Raw genomic sequence first — 15,370 nt, 5'->3', positions numbered from 1 at the left:
ATCCAAGTCAAACCCCCCAATTTTGACCATATGACTTAACCCACAAAAGTGAACCCCATAGCCTACTCAATTCGGCACAATTTTGTCCCAATTTAAATCCTAAACTCTTAATGACAATCCTAAACATCAAATTGGACCTTTAATTGTCCTTGGGAAAACTTCAATTTCACGCAAGTTAAACACAACTCCAAATGTCACCTAATTGAATATCCAAACCCAAAAATAAACACCCAATTGATGTTGAGAACTCTTGATGATAATTCTATAGACCATTTTCGACCATCAATTTGAGCTTAGCCCAAACTTAGCCCAACCCAAACCCAAGTCTAACCCAACACCCCCAAATTGACAAAATGCCCAAAATCCTCCACATTGAACCTCTAAACCAATTCAAAATCGCTCCAAACCTTTTTTAAAACCTCTTATGGCAATCATCTACACATTATTGATCAATCAAAATAGCTCAATGTCATGGATATCCTAACCCAAACCTAACTTCTAGCCATTTTGACCCAAATTGAACCCCATCCCCAAAATTGACTTGGTTATACTAAAGTCACCAAATTAAGGTCTCCACAACCACTAAACACACCTTATTGACAAGGCTAAACCCCCTTAAACCACCCAAGTGAGCTATGGACCAATGGTCCTCTATGTTAATGGATTTTACCCCTTTTTGGACTAATCTTGAGATATCTTCTTCATCATGTCGTACCATTAGGGGTTAACCCTCATTAGCCACCCCCTAACCTCCCTGAGCCAAGAAGTGACCATACTATGGCCAACCATCACCATAGCCACCGAAAACAGCAAGCCTAAAGGTGCCCCCATTGTCCAAAAATCAAAAGTAAACTTCTCTGAGCTGGCTAAGTCTGATTGGTCACTAGAGCTCTTCATCCCTCCACCTCAGCAAGCCTTAGCACCCATTGGTAAACCCTAAGCTCCACCAAGCAGCCATGGCTTTAAATTAATCCCTCCACTACAAAGAAAAGGTAAGTAAAGTCCTTAGGAAAACTTTACCCATTTGCTTCCAAAACTCTCCAAGAACTCCTCAACTTAATCCCATTATTTTCCCCCATTGGTTCCCACTGTGAGAGCTTAATTTTGAGTTCAAAATTTCAGCTTAAACCAAGACATATTTCCCCACACCTCCACATTCTACCAAACTCCAATTAGTTGTGCACACACCATCACCCAGTGAAAGAAGTTCATTCCCCACAAAAGCCCCATCACAAATAGCCTCTAACCTAGCTCTAGACCAACATTCAAAATCCACTTTGATCAAAATCATACCTAGATGATTCACCTGGGCTTGAGACTTCATCCGAAGGTTTGTTGGATCCAATCAAAGCTACCAAAACCATCTGATTGAGGACTCCCCTCTCAGAAAAAGTTATTGAGCTCTAACCCTAGCCCGATCTTCTTTTGATTCTCCGTTTGTAATGGCTTGATTTCATTCTTGATTAACCGTATAGATGTGTTTGTCTTGAGTAGATGAAGGTTTAAAAACAAACCCCATGTGATTTGGTGGAGTATAAGCAGAGATCTTAAGGTTTTAGTATGAACAACTTACAAATTAGTTCACTTGGGGACGATGAACGGATGTCGTCCGATCGCGTGTGTATCCCATGGACAGAGGAGATCAAGATCAAGCCAGATAGACTCTTAGTTTATGAACCGCGGGCCGTGTGGCGCAATGAATGGGAGCGCACTGCGAGTGAGTTCGGAGCCGACGTAGAATGAGTTGACACCGCATAGGATAAGTAGAAAAATATGGATTTTTTGAATTATTTTAAATGTCTGAACTTAAATAATTCATATCTTTCTCTACAAAAATCATAAAAATCATAAAAAAATACCCACTTTCTCAGTGAGCATAGGAGAATGATGTGCACTAAAAGTAAAAAATATTTTCTTATTTCTTGATTTTTAATGAATTAAATATTCTCTGGAGTATTTTAATTCATTATGATCAAACTTTGCTCACCATGGCTTCTCACCATGGCTTGAAATCATGGCTTGAAATTTTGAGGGTTTGTTCCTCATGACAAAAACTACGTTGTATAATTTATCCAAGGTCAAAGGATATCTCTATGCTTCTAACCTTAATTTTCAAGCTAAGGTGACCATTTTGGCTTACTTTAATTACATAAATCAAAATGTCATTTGGAAAATTATGGGAATTTCTTATTATAACTTCTTAAATTTAAGTAAGAATAGTTGTTAGAGAAGTTTCGGAAAAATATCATGATATTTTGAATTATCTTGTAAATTTCTATATTTAGTTAAGTGTTAATATCTTATTTTAATTTATGTAAATTATATACTTATCAAAAATTGAAATTGTTCATAAAAACCATGTTTATCCACTATAAAAATTTGAAATTATTTGATTAGAGTTCAAGTATTTAAGTTGATTTTCTAAGGAATCTTGTATTTTTGTACAAAAATTATTATAACAATTGAGAAATTTATGAAAAGTGGTTTTCTGAATTTCTTTTGATCAGAGGCACTTGGGAAAAATAAAAATTATTTTTTAGAAAATACTTAATTTTTAAGCCTTATTTTGAGTTTAAAAATAACTAAAAATAATTAAAAATCTCAAAAATTTCAAAATATTTCAAAATATGCCTAATTGTTTTCTGATCACTTGGGACTCATTAAAAAAATTTTCCTCATTTTTATAAGTTAAAAATAAATCTTAAAAGCTTAAAAGTGATTTTTTCTTATTTTCCTATTAAAATAATTGTAAATAACAAACTAAAAATCATAAAAATACAAAATTTGATTCTCTGAGTTTTCTGAACTAAGAGAAGTCTAATAAAAATATAAAAAATATATTTGTTAATTAAGACATTATTTTCTATTTAGTTAAATGAGTGAAGCTTGTTAATAATAAAATATTAAAAAAATTAAATCAAAAAATAATGAAGTGTTGCTTAATTATTTATCAGACCTAAGGAAACCTCTAATAATTTTCTCATAAGTAAAAAATTTATTTTGGAAAGTTAAATAAACAAAATTTTAAAAATTCTATTTAAATAAATAATTAAATTGAATTAAATTTTGAGAAGCCCACATTTTTTTCCTCTAATATTGTAATTACCTCATGGACATGACACTCTAAATGCTCAAGTCATTTGGGTTATGTTTAATGAGTTATGAGGTGAAGCACCCTAAGGGAAAAATAACCATTCTAGAATTTGGTGCCATAATCAAAACTTTGGATTAATTAAGGGAAAATGGGTAATTTTGATCTTAATAAACATGTTTGGATGATTGAAATACAATGGGATTAAAAGGTAGAAACTCACTCACCACCCTTGCACAACATCAACAAAATCATAATTCTCTTAATCTTTGTGACTTGGAAGTCAGCTAAGATCAAATTATTCTTAAGTGATGGGCTTAAGTTAGAAAAGATGATAATTTACTTTTCTTAAGCCCAAAGTTGAGGATGATGTGATCATTCAATAAGGATATATGTCACTTATATCAAAATTTTGATAATCACCATTTCACCTATTATGATTTTTAGGGGTTTTATAATGATCTAGGCTCAATGTCTAAACTCAAATGATTGGATTTAAAAGATGATATGATTGGTGATTAATATCTTTAAACACTACAAGTCTGACTTTAATTGTGGGCACCGTAATCTTTAAATGGCCTAAACTTTCCTTAAGGGCACCGACTCGCATAACTCTTAAATGAAACTTCAATTGATTAATCAAGTATTCTATCCTTGTGATAATTAAATTTTCAAGTTTCACTAAGCAACGGGGTAGTCACACTTTGAGCTCTAATGATTAATGGAACAATATGATAAGTTCAGAATGTACTCAGAATATTTCAAGAGATCTTTAAAGTGGTCCAGGGTCATGCCTCGAGCACTTTAAAATCTATTGGAATTTCTGAAGGGAAAATTGGACTTGTCATATTTTGTTCTAAAATCATCTACTAGGATCTTTTGAGATTCAATAAAATCATAATTTGGGGTTTGATAGCTAAACCTTCATCTAGTCCTGCAATTTAAATTCTTTACAAAATTATATACATGTCTTGCAAGTACTAACCTTTCAAGTGGTGGAACGAGAAGAATCGATAGGTATGTTTTTCAAATTAATTCAATTACCTTTTTGAACTTCTTGTCTTGAGCTTGCATCTTAAAAAATGATGTCATCCTGCATGAAAATCAAAACTACTAGAATAGCCACAAAACCAAAACAAAAACTAAAACTAAAATTAATCAAGATAAAATTTTAATCAAGATAAAATTTATTAATCAAGATAAAATTTACTGCCACAACATTCAAAATATAAGACAACTCAAAATTTAATCATAAACATCACAAAACAACAAATGTAAATATATTAAGACGTATATATTGGATGTTCGGGTATCCCTCAAAGGAGGTAACATATGGTTGCTAACGAGATTTCCCATGGTCTAAATAAATCTATGGAGCTCATTGAGCTGAGTTTAGTAAATTCATTTGGACTAAGTGAATTTAAAAGAAAATAGTGGCACTAGAATGAGGGAATCGTAGGATCCAAACCGTTGTTGCTCTAATCAACTTTAATATGCCCCAAAGTATTTAAAGAACCATAACCATCCCCATAATATTTAAATGACCATAACCAAAGGGACATCTGATTTCCTGACACATTAGAAAACTTTAGAAAACTTAAACTCATCACTACGAGGAGTTTGAAGCTAGCATTGTGGGCATCACGACCATCTTCATCAGCAAGAGGAACTACAACAACATGTCTTTCCTTAGAATTAAACAACAGGCCATAGGATTTTGAGGTTGTTTGCTTATGCAACAAAAATCCTCAACTCCTATTTAGGCCTTTTGTATAGCTTTGTTGTACAATATAAGCCCTAACCCATCTTAGAATTATGAGGTTATCGTTCGTCACAGCCTCAATCCTCACATCTTCCAGGCTATTTGTGTGATCTTTTTAAACAAATGTAAGCCCCAATTATTAAAATTGGCAGGATGAAATATTTAAATATTTCTCTCCAAAACTGAAGCCAAATCATAGGGTAGCTTGGGAAGTCACCGAGGTCCTCTATTGGATCTATGACATCCCCTAGTCTCTCTTCTTTTGGATTCTATAATAAATGTTCCAAATTTGAGTCATTCCCCTTTCACACCTCTTTGTCTAATCTCATTGAAAAGTCCTATCCTTTTGAACTCCTTGAATATAGTATTCCTTGATTTTTATCGAGAGTTTTCTTGAGTGACTTCGATCATTTAAGATGTAATGAACTATAAGGGCTTGCCCTTATTGAAAGCTTTTCCAAAACAAGCTTAATATAAACCCTATTTAAATCTTTATATTAAATAGAGGAACTTGTCGTCTTATAAATAAAATGATTTTTGCAGACCAAACAAATGTCATATATTTCTTTGTTTATTCGATCGAGTCTCATCCTCAAGTGTGTTTATCTTTCAGGATTGCTACATAGCTTGTGATGTAGTTCGCTTTCATTTGAACTATGAAAGATATTGGATCAGTTTGATTTCATATTTTTCTAAACTTATATATGTATTAAAATTAAATGCCTTTCCAAAGCGGGCGATGAGATTTCGATTCCAACGACCGTCCGGTTTCCACTTGACAATTCTCCAAACCAAAATTGTACCGACAGGTTGCTTCAAACACCTCTTCAAAATTCTGCTCCAACTAATATTACTTCAAATAACTAACTTTTGCACTTAAACGCGAGGTACCGGGCGCTTAGGCGCAAAGCCTCAAACACTTGGGCGCCTGAGTTTATTTTGCACTTTTCTTCATTTTTGCTCCAAAGTTCATCCTTTTTCACCCCTTTTAGCATTTTCCATCCATTTAATTGTACCTACAAGAAAAATACAAAAAATGCTTTCATTAAAGTGCAATACCTCAAAAATAGGTATAAAAATGTGTATAAAAACACTATATATTTTAAGTGTATCAAAATCTCCCAAACTTAAGATGTTACTTTCCCTCAAGTGACCTTTCAATCTTTAAAAACCAACATAAGTAGATAATGTATATGAGTTTCTTTAGGAGTTACTAAAATTTTGATGTAGAAATATAGTAGTCTAATCTAGAAAAAATATTAGTAAATGAGACAAACTTAAGTATAGAAATTTTTAATGTTAAGAAATATGAAAATATGAGTTCCTATATTATTTAGAAATATTGTAGATTTTCCAAATATAGAGTTTAGGCATATTATTATCTCCACTTAAAAATTTTTATTAAGCACAATTTTACTCACTATATTATATATATCCTTAAGCTTAAGATATTATATCCTTAAGCTTAAGAGTTTTTCAAGTCTTCTAACTTAAAAAGATAAAATGTGGAACCAATTTTTGATTAGGCACTAATCCTCAAGCTTCTCCTCCCTTTTCTTTTCTTTTATTTTTCTTTCTTTTTCTTCTTTTTCTTTTCTTTATCTTTTTTTTTTGTCTTTTTATTTTCTTTTTGTTTTTCAGGTAAGGATTACTATATCTGGATAGGTCTTTAGTGGTTTTGAATTCCACTCTTCCTTTCCTAAAGCAAAGTGTTGATATTTTTCTTTCGCTTAAAAACATTATAATAGTTTTGAAAATTAATTTCAATAAAAGAAATATAAGTTTTGAAAATAAAAGGTCTAAATTTCTATTTTTTTCAAAAATACAATTTCTCCTACTAAAGATAGATACACAATACTTAGCATTTTCCAAATTAAAAAATTTTAACTCTAAGTTTTTCTTCATTACTACGAATTTGAACTAAATTCTCTTACTCATTTATAAAATCAAAATTTTACTTCCCTAATATAACTTCATATTCATAATCATTTTTCAAATCAATTTTTCAAATCAAAATCATTTTTCAAATCAAAATCAAATTTATTTAAAATACAATTGAGAATAAATAACCTTTTAAGTTTATTTTAAATTTTTCATCCACCAAAACTTAAATTTTTAAAAGAAATAAAACATTTTAGCCACATATATAAATAAGCAAGAATGAAAAGTAAATATAACATGCTTGTAGGAATTTTTATGTCATAAATATGCAAGTACAAAAACTAAAAATAGGAGTAAGAATTTAATTGATCAAATTTTCCTTTACTTAAAATATAGAGATTCATCAGAGTTCTGTGCAGTGAATTAACATAAAAGCAAATAAACTCATTAACAAACTTATCTGACTGCAAGATAAAAAAATTAATCTGTAGTAAATTGAAAATTTCAAACATGCAATTTTAAGTAACGAGTTAGTTAAATTCTAAACCCTTTTAATATTCCAGAGTTAGGTTTAATAAATACTAACTAAATACAAGAAAACAACATAATAAACACAATTACTACCACTCAAACATACTAACTATACACAAAAATCCAAATACATCACATTAGGTGTACTAAACCAAACATAACAACCAAAACTAACAATTTCAACTGCAAACAACAAAGTATAAAATACCTGTACCATCAAAAGTTCATAACAATACATAAACATAAAATAAAATAAAAAAGAAAAGAGAACTACAAATACAACTAAGTATCATATTCCTCATCACTATCATCACTACGCCAAGCAGCAGTAGGCTCATATGGTGGATATCTAGGGTACTGAGGAAATACTACATCTCAGATCAGTTACCACTATTGAGATGCTCCATAGCTGTGTTGTACTCCTCCTCATAATCACTTCTTCTTCTCATATACCCATCCATATGCTCAGCAAAATTCTCTAAGTTCAAAACCTTATCCATAGTGTGATTGACATTATCTAAAATCCTTTGTAATAACTCAGTCTGAGACTCGGATCCTAAATTCAGACCTCGTGATGAAGATGCATGTGAAGCAGAGGCTCGTGAAGTAGAGGCATCAAAACTACTGAAGAATCCACCCTTCCAACTAAAAAGAGAATTATTTGAATAAGTCTTCACATTCACACTGGTAATGGGCTTAAATGGTTGTAGGATCTCCTCCCAGCTATCATATTTAACACTAGCCAGCTCACATAATGAAAAGATCAAGGATGTAAATCCCGAACCTATGGTAGTAGCAGTAATAATAGAACTAGTAATAACTCCATAAATCAATCCTAAAATATCAATTGGCTTGGACTGCTGAATACAATAATTCAAAGTTGTCTCTCTTGAGTTTATTCACTCAAATGATTTGTAGGTAGCAGACAAGTAGAAATAAAACATAGTCATGCCTTTGTAGTGGCATCAAACTTTGAAGTAGCAAAGTTTACCCTTCTTTCATTTGTAATTTTCCATAATCCTCTCCCCTGAGTTAAAAATGATATAATATGGTCTAACTCCTCCACACTAGGACTATCGTTTGCATAAAAACATAAAATACCGGGAGGTAAATGGTAAAACTGATTAATTACCTCAGGAGAAAATGGTATTTTCTTCCCCCTAACTATGACTTCTTCCTCATTAGCCTCCGAGAGATTAGCATAGAACTCTCGTAAAATAGAAATCACGACAACATCACAAAAATAACAGAACCGCTCCCACTAGCAACTAACAATCAACTCCTCCGTGAATCCTCCTGGACTTTTGAAACATGACTCAGGAATTAATTTCCTCTAAAGTAGTGCATCTCTACACAAATCCTGTGCTCCGGAACTGACAAATTTACTCGAATTTAACGGAGCTTTTCCCTTGCTTCTCTTCATTCTTGGTGCCATTTTCTAAAAAATGTATAAAATTCAAAATAAATTCCACAATCATCTCCAAACCACTAAACTCAACTCCTAAAAGCTTAAACAAACAAATCAATGCATTTTCCATCAATTTTTCTAAAAATTTTCACCATGAATAGGATTTTACCATGAATAGTGATTTTTGGGTAGATAATGAATGTGCTCAAAATACATGGTGAAAATCACAAATTTTTGCGTAAAAGTGCAGCACTTACCTCAAGAAGATCAAATCTAACAAATTTGGCTTGAATCCACCAAGAAATCTTCAAAATAGGTGATGCCCTAGCCTAGAAATCGTGAAAAACCAAAGGTAGAAGATGAAGCTGGCAAAACAAATCAAGATTTTTGGACCCAAAATTCAATTAAAGCTATTCGCGAACGGATTTTCATGAACCAGCACTTAAGCGAAAATGGTTCGACACTTATGCGCTATTCTAACGATCTAGTCAGCGCTTAAGCGCGGAATCTGGCACTTAGGCACCATTGCACAATTTTTTATTTTTTTCATTTAAGTGAAATGCACTCTAGCCTAAGTCAACTAACCCTCCTTGGTCTTAAAAACATTATATATGTTATTTTCTTCCCTCTTACTTTCTTCTAACCAAAATTTCACCAATTTAAGCTAATTTGATTCACTAAGATTCACCACTAAGTACACAAAATTTTTCACAAACAAAACACTTATATTCATTCACAAAGGATTACAAACATTCTCAAATACATAAATTCTCAATCCAAATAGTCTTGGATGAGAAAACTCCTAACATAGACTCTAAACAAACTTAACATATAAAAACACTTTAAAACACTCTTAACATTAACAAACAAAAATTAAACACTCAAAACACTAAACAATAAACTTAATCACAAAATTAATTCCATTCTCTAGTCAATGGAACAAATTTTAGCCTATTATTAGTCTCTCCTTCAACATTTGGTATGTATATTTGAAAGAACGGGCGATGATTAATAACTTCAGTTGAATCTCCTTCAATCCACTTGTTCTTCATATGCATAGGCTTATCTACTTCTTCAATAAAACTGGTATGACTAAATTTCATCTTTAGTTGCCATCTCATATGATCCAGGCGTGCATTAACTTCCATCAATTTTCCTTAAATTAAAGTCACATTAGCCTCAATTTTAGTTATCTTCTCCGCTATTCCTTTGATAATAAAGGCTAGAAAACTATTATATATCTCTTGCACCCTCTGACTAATAAACTTCTTTCTCATTACTTCCGCCTTCTTCAAATCAATTTCCCAAGAAGAGATTTTTCACAACTCTCACTTTTTCACTTTAAATATAGGGTAAAATGAAGGTGTGATGAAATTTCTCCTCATACCCCCTCTATTTATAGGCTTTAAATCCTTCCTAAGACTCCAAGGCATGTCTTAGAACTGCTCTTACACATTCCAGCTAACCAATTTGCAGTTATAACTTCTAGAAACTGAAATTCACACATGTTTTTTAACTATCCCACTTAAGCGCATCCCGCTTAAGCGCCGGGTCTTAACGTTTCAGCTCCAATGCTCAATTTAGTACAGACCAACTTAACGTCCAAACATTCATTCTACATGTCTAAGACATCTTTTATGGTACATCTTTTATGGTCTTAAAATTAGGTCTTAAAATTATCACTAACTTAATATATAATCAAAATACTACTAGAATTTTCTAAATCACACAAAAAATAAGAATGAAAACAAATACACAAATAACTATGGGGTGCCTCCCACAGAGCGCTTGGTTTTGCGTCGTCAGCCTGACGTAACTAGCGCTTATTCTGGTTGACCCAACGCGTTGTCAGCCTGACGTAACTAGCGCTTATTCTGGTTGACCCAAGGTCAGAAAATCATTTAATTTAAGTTTGTCACCTAAGAAGTAGGGTTTCAGCCTGTGACTATTTACGTTGAATATTTTATCAGTCTTAGGATCCTTAATATCCACAGCTCCAGAGGGATAAACTTTCATCACAACAAATGGACCCATCCACCGAGACTTAAGTTTCCCTAGAAATAATCTTAACCTTGTATTATAAGGCTAAACTTGTTGCCTTGGCTTAAAATTCTTAGTCAAAATCCTTCGATCATGCCACATCTTCATCTTTTCTGTGTAAATCTTAGCACTTCATAAGATTCATTCCCTATTTCTTCAAGCTCATTTAATTGTAATAATCTCTTATCACCAACATCTTTTAAATTATAATTAAATTCCTTAATCATCTAATATGCTTTATGCTCAAGTTCAACTGGTAAGTGAAACACTTTCCTAATTATTTGTCAGTATGGGTACATTCCTATAGGAGTTATGTATGCGGTCCTATAAGCCCACAAAGCATATTTAAGTTTAGCTAAACAATCCATTTTAGTTAGATTTACAAATTTTTCCAATATTATTTTAAATTCACGATTGGATAATTCAGCCAAACCACTTATCTGAGGATGATAAGCAGCAGCAATTCTATGGTTAATATGATATTTCTTTCCTAATTTCTCCATTATTGAATTTTTGAAATGACTTCCCCCGTCAGTTATGATCACTCTCTGCATCCCAAATCTACAAAATATATTCATTCTTAAGAACTTTGTAATATTTTGAGCATCACGTCAAGGTGAAGCAACAGTTTCAATCCATTTGAATACATAATATACAACTAACAATATATATAAATTTCTAAAAGATGGTATAAATGATCCCATAAAATCTAATCCCCAAAAATCAAAAATCAAATATCTATCAAATATCTCAACTTCTAACACATAATTTAGAGGCATCTCATTCCTCCTAGAAATATTGCCTACTTGTTGACATAGATCATAAGTTTTTATATAAGCATTAACATCACTAACAATTGTAAGCCAATAAAATTCAGATTGTAAAATTTTGTATGATATTTTATCAACACCAAAATGTCCCCCAAAATCAGAATTATGACATTTTTGAATAATTTCATAAGTTTCTTCTAAAGGCACACATCTTCAAATCATAAGATCCTTCCCTTGTTTATATAAAAATGGGTCATCCCAAAAATAATTTTTAGCTTCAGATAAAAATTTCCTCTTCTTTTGTTTTGTCATTCCCTAGGGTATAATTTCACTAACAATGAAGTTCATAATGCTTGCATACCATGGAACACACCACACATTAATATTGAACAATTTTTTATCTGGAAAATGTTTAATAATATCTTTTTCAAAATAGAGTGGTTTTTCTAATTCAGGCCTGGACAGATGATCAACAATTTGATTCTCAGCTCCCTTCTTATATATTTAATTTGTACTAAACCTAGATTGCTACCATGGATTCTTCAAATTAAATATTCAAAGTAAAATTCTTGCAAAAGAAGAATCCATGGTAGCAATCTAGGTTTTTCATCCTTCATTTTCATTAAATATTTAATAGCAGAATGGTCTGTATGCACAATACATTTTGCTCCAACCAAGTATGATCTAAACTTATCAAAAGCATATACTACAGCTAATAACTCATTCTTAGTTATTGTATAATTAATTTGAGCTTCATTAAGAGTTATACTAGAATAGTAAATAAATTTGAAAATCATATCATGCTTTTGTCCTAAAACAGCTCCAATAGCATAATCACTAGTATTACAAATTAATTTAAAAGTTTTTTCCCAATCTGGTAAAATAATTATTGGTGCAGTGACTAATTTTTCTTTTAACAACTCAAAAGCTTTTAGGCACTCATCATCAAAATTAAAAATTACATCTTTTTCAAGTAAATGGCACAGAGGCTTAGCAATTTTTGAAATGTCATTAGTATATCTTCTATAGAATCCAATATGTCCTTAAAAACTACTAATCTCCTTTACACTTGTTGGGTAAGATAAATTAGGAATCACTTGAATTTTTGCATGTTCTACTTCCATACCATTTTCTTCTATAGAATCCAATATGTCCTTAAAAACTACTAATCTCCTTTACACTTGTTGGGTAAGATAAATTAGGAGTCACTTGAATTTTTGCATGTTCTACTTCCATACCATTTTCTAAAATTTGATGTCCCAAAACTATTCATCCTGCTTCCATAAATAGACATTTTTCCCAACCAGGACTTAAATTTGTTTCTTTACGGCGCTTAAGAACTTTTGATAGATGTTCTGGACAGACAAATGAATTTCCAAACACTAAAAAATCATCCATAAAAACCTCAAATCCTTTTTAAATTAAATCACAAAAAATAGCCATTGATAGTCCAAAAATATATGCATTTTTAGACACATATTTTATACTCATTTTTAGCGATATTGCACTTTAATGTAAGGTGTTTTTTCTATTTTATTGCAGGTTATTAATTTTTAGAACTTGGAGTAAAAAGAAAGCAAAAAGGATGGAATTTGGAGTCAAAATGGAGATTTTGAAATATTGATCAGCGCTGATGACGTCGTTTGACAGAGAGTATAGATTAAATTAGATGGCCACTAGTGCCAACGATGCCAGAATGGGCGTCGACGGTGCCAATGTCGGTGCAGACTTGGATTGTAGAGGATTTGACAAATTTGGATGAACTTTGAAGAGTTTTTGGAGAACCAACCCTAGGCTCTATTTGAGGCAAAATTGATCAGAAAAGGAGCCCCTTCACATCTCTTCGCACTCCTTTGTTCGCTCTTGGTCTTTCTTTGCACCTATTCACTCCCATTGTGTCATTCCACACCATTAGTCATTTATTTTCTTTATAGTTTTGAGTTTTTATGGTGAGTTTAAGTATGAATTACTCTTGAATTCTTCTCTATGAATTACTCTCTTAGAAGTGTTGGAGAGGGAGAGAAATGAGAGATTTCTTTTTCCCACATTTCCTGACAGAGGCTACAAAAGATTTGCTTAAGGAAAGAGTTTCAGATAAATGTTGTTTATTTATTATTGTGGTATGAACTTTCTTTTATTTATGAAATTTGTGTTTTGCTATATCTTTCTCATGAAGTCTGAGTAGTTTCCTTTATCTTTCTTCCTACTCTGAGATATGGTGAAATGAAGAGATAATTTGGATGTTCGAATGTTAAAATTTAAAATAAATTGTGATAGTTTTTCAACTTTGCTCTTAATTTACTTTTTGATATGGCCAATTGAATTATTAAATTATGTTGTGAAACATATTATTTAGGAAATGGAGTATGAGTTCAACAACAGAGAGAGAATCACATTTAAGTCCATGAAGGAGCATTTTGTTCATGGAATTAAGTGCAAATAAACTAGGGAAATGTACTTTGTTGGGTGTAGAATTGGAGATTTTAGAGTGACAGAATATAATCCTCAATTTGATCTTAGTGTTTGAAAACTAAAGCGAGAGTTAGCCTTCAGCAGAAGGGAAGTGGGAGCTCTGGAGTGGGAGCCAGTATTCTCCGGATTCAGGGACTAAACCTGAGATTAGCCAATGATTTTCTAACACTAGATTAGGGTAGAGAACTAAAATTGCTCCTATTTGGCAAAATACAAATTTAAGGCATTTATCTCATCTCATTTCAGCAAAAACTCATTGTAGTGGGAAATATGTTTTTTCATATTAGAAAACTTCATCACATAAACATAGTTTAGTAGTTACTGTTTTGAACTCTGCATTTAGAACTCTGCATTTAAATTCTGCTATAAATTCTGCTAGTAGTTAATAATTTAGTTTTGATAATATCTCAAACTTTTAAAATTAGTGACAGTAATTTCATTTTAATTTAGAGAATTTCCTAGTTAATTTATTATCTCAAATTTAAACCGTCCTAGTGGGATCGGTATTTTGTACTTAAATAGAAAGTCTTATATTACTTGATAACAATGTGTGTACTTGCTTAGACTCCCAACATTAAGTGCTTAATGCTATTATTCATAAAATACAACATCAAATTTTCGACACCATTGTAAAGCGGAGTCAACTTTATAAATTTTACACAATTATATTCAATCGGGATAATGTCTTTGGCGCCGTTGCCAGGGAACTTAACGGTAATTAAATAATATTAGTAAATTAAGAAATTTCGAGAAAAAAACAAAATATCAAAAAAAATATATATGTATATAAATATATATATATATATGTATATATATATGTATGTTCAAAATTTGAACGGAATGACAAATAACTTAGATAATCAATTAAATGAAAATCGACAACGACATTTAGAAGTTTATGTTAATCCAACAACAAATGAACTTCACTTAACTATTCAAAATCCTGATGTTGTTGCTAATTCATTTGAACTTAAACCTGCTATTTTCCAAATGGTACAAAATAATCAGTTTGTACCTTACGATTTGGAATTAGAGCGTACTATTAGAAAAATTCAAAAACAACAAAAAGAAATTCAAAATTTGAACGGAATGACAAATAACTTAGATAATCAATTAAATGAAAATCGACAACGACATTTAGAAGTTTATGTTAATCCAACAACAAATGAACTTCACTTAACTATTCAAAATCCTGATGTTGTTGCTAATTCATTTGAACTTAAACCTGCTATTTTCCAAATGGTACAAAATAATCAGTTTAGAGGAATACCTACTGATGATCCTAACTTACATTTTACTAGTTTTCTTGAAATTTGTGCTACTTTTAAATATGATGGAGTGTCTAATGATGTTGTTAGGCTTAGACATTTTTCTTTTTCATTAGCACCAGGATCTATCATAACTTGGTTAGAACT

Source organism: Phalaenopsis equestris, unplaced genomic scaffold (assembly GCF_001263595.1).
Source record: "Phalaenopsis equestris unplaced genomic scaffold, ASM126359v1 Scaffold000252, whole genome shotgun sequence".
Taxonomy (NCBI): domain Eukaryota; kingdom Viridiplantae; phylum Streptophyta; class Magnoliopsida; order Asparagales; family Orchidaceae; genus Phalaenopsis; species Phalaenopsis equestris.
Note: the sequence above shows the minus strand (reverse complement) of the source record.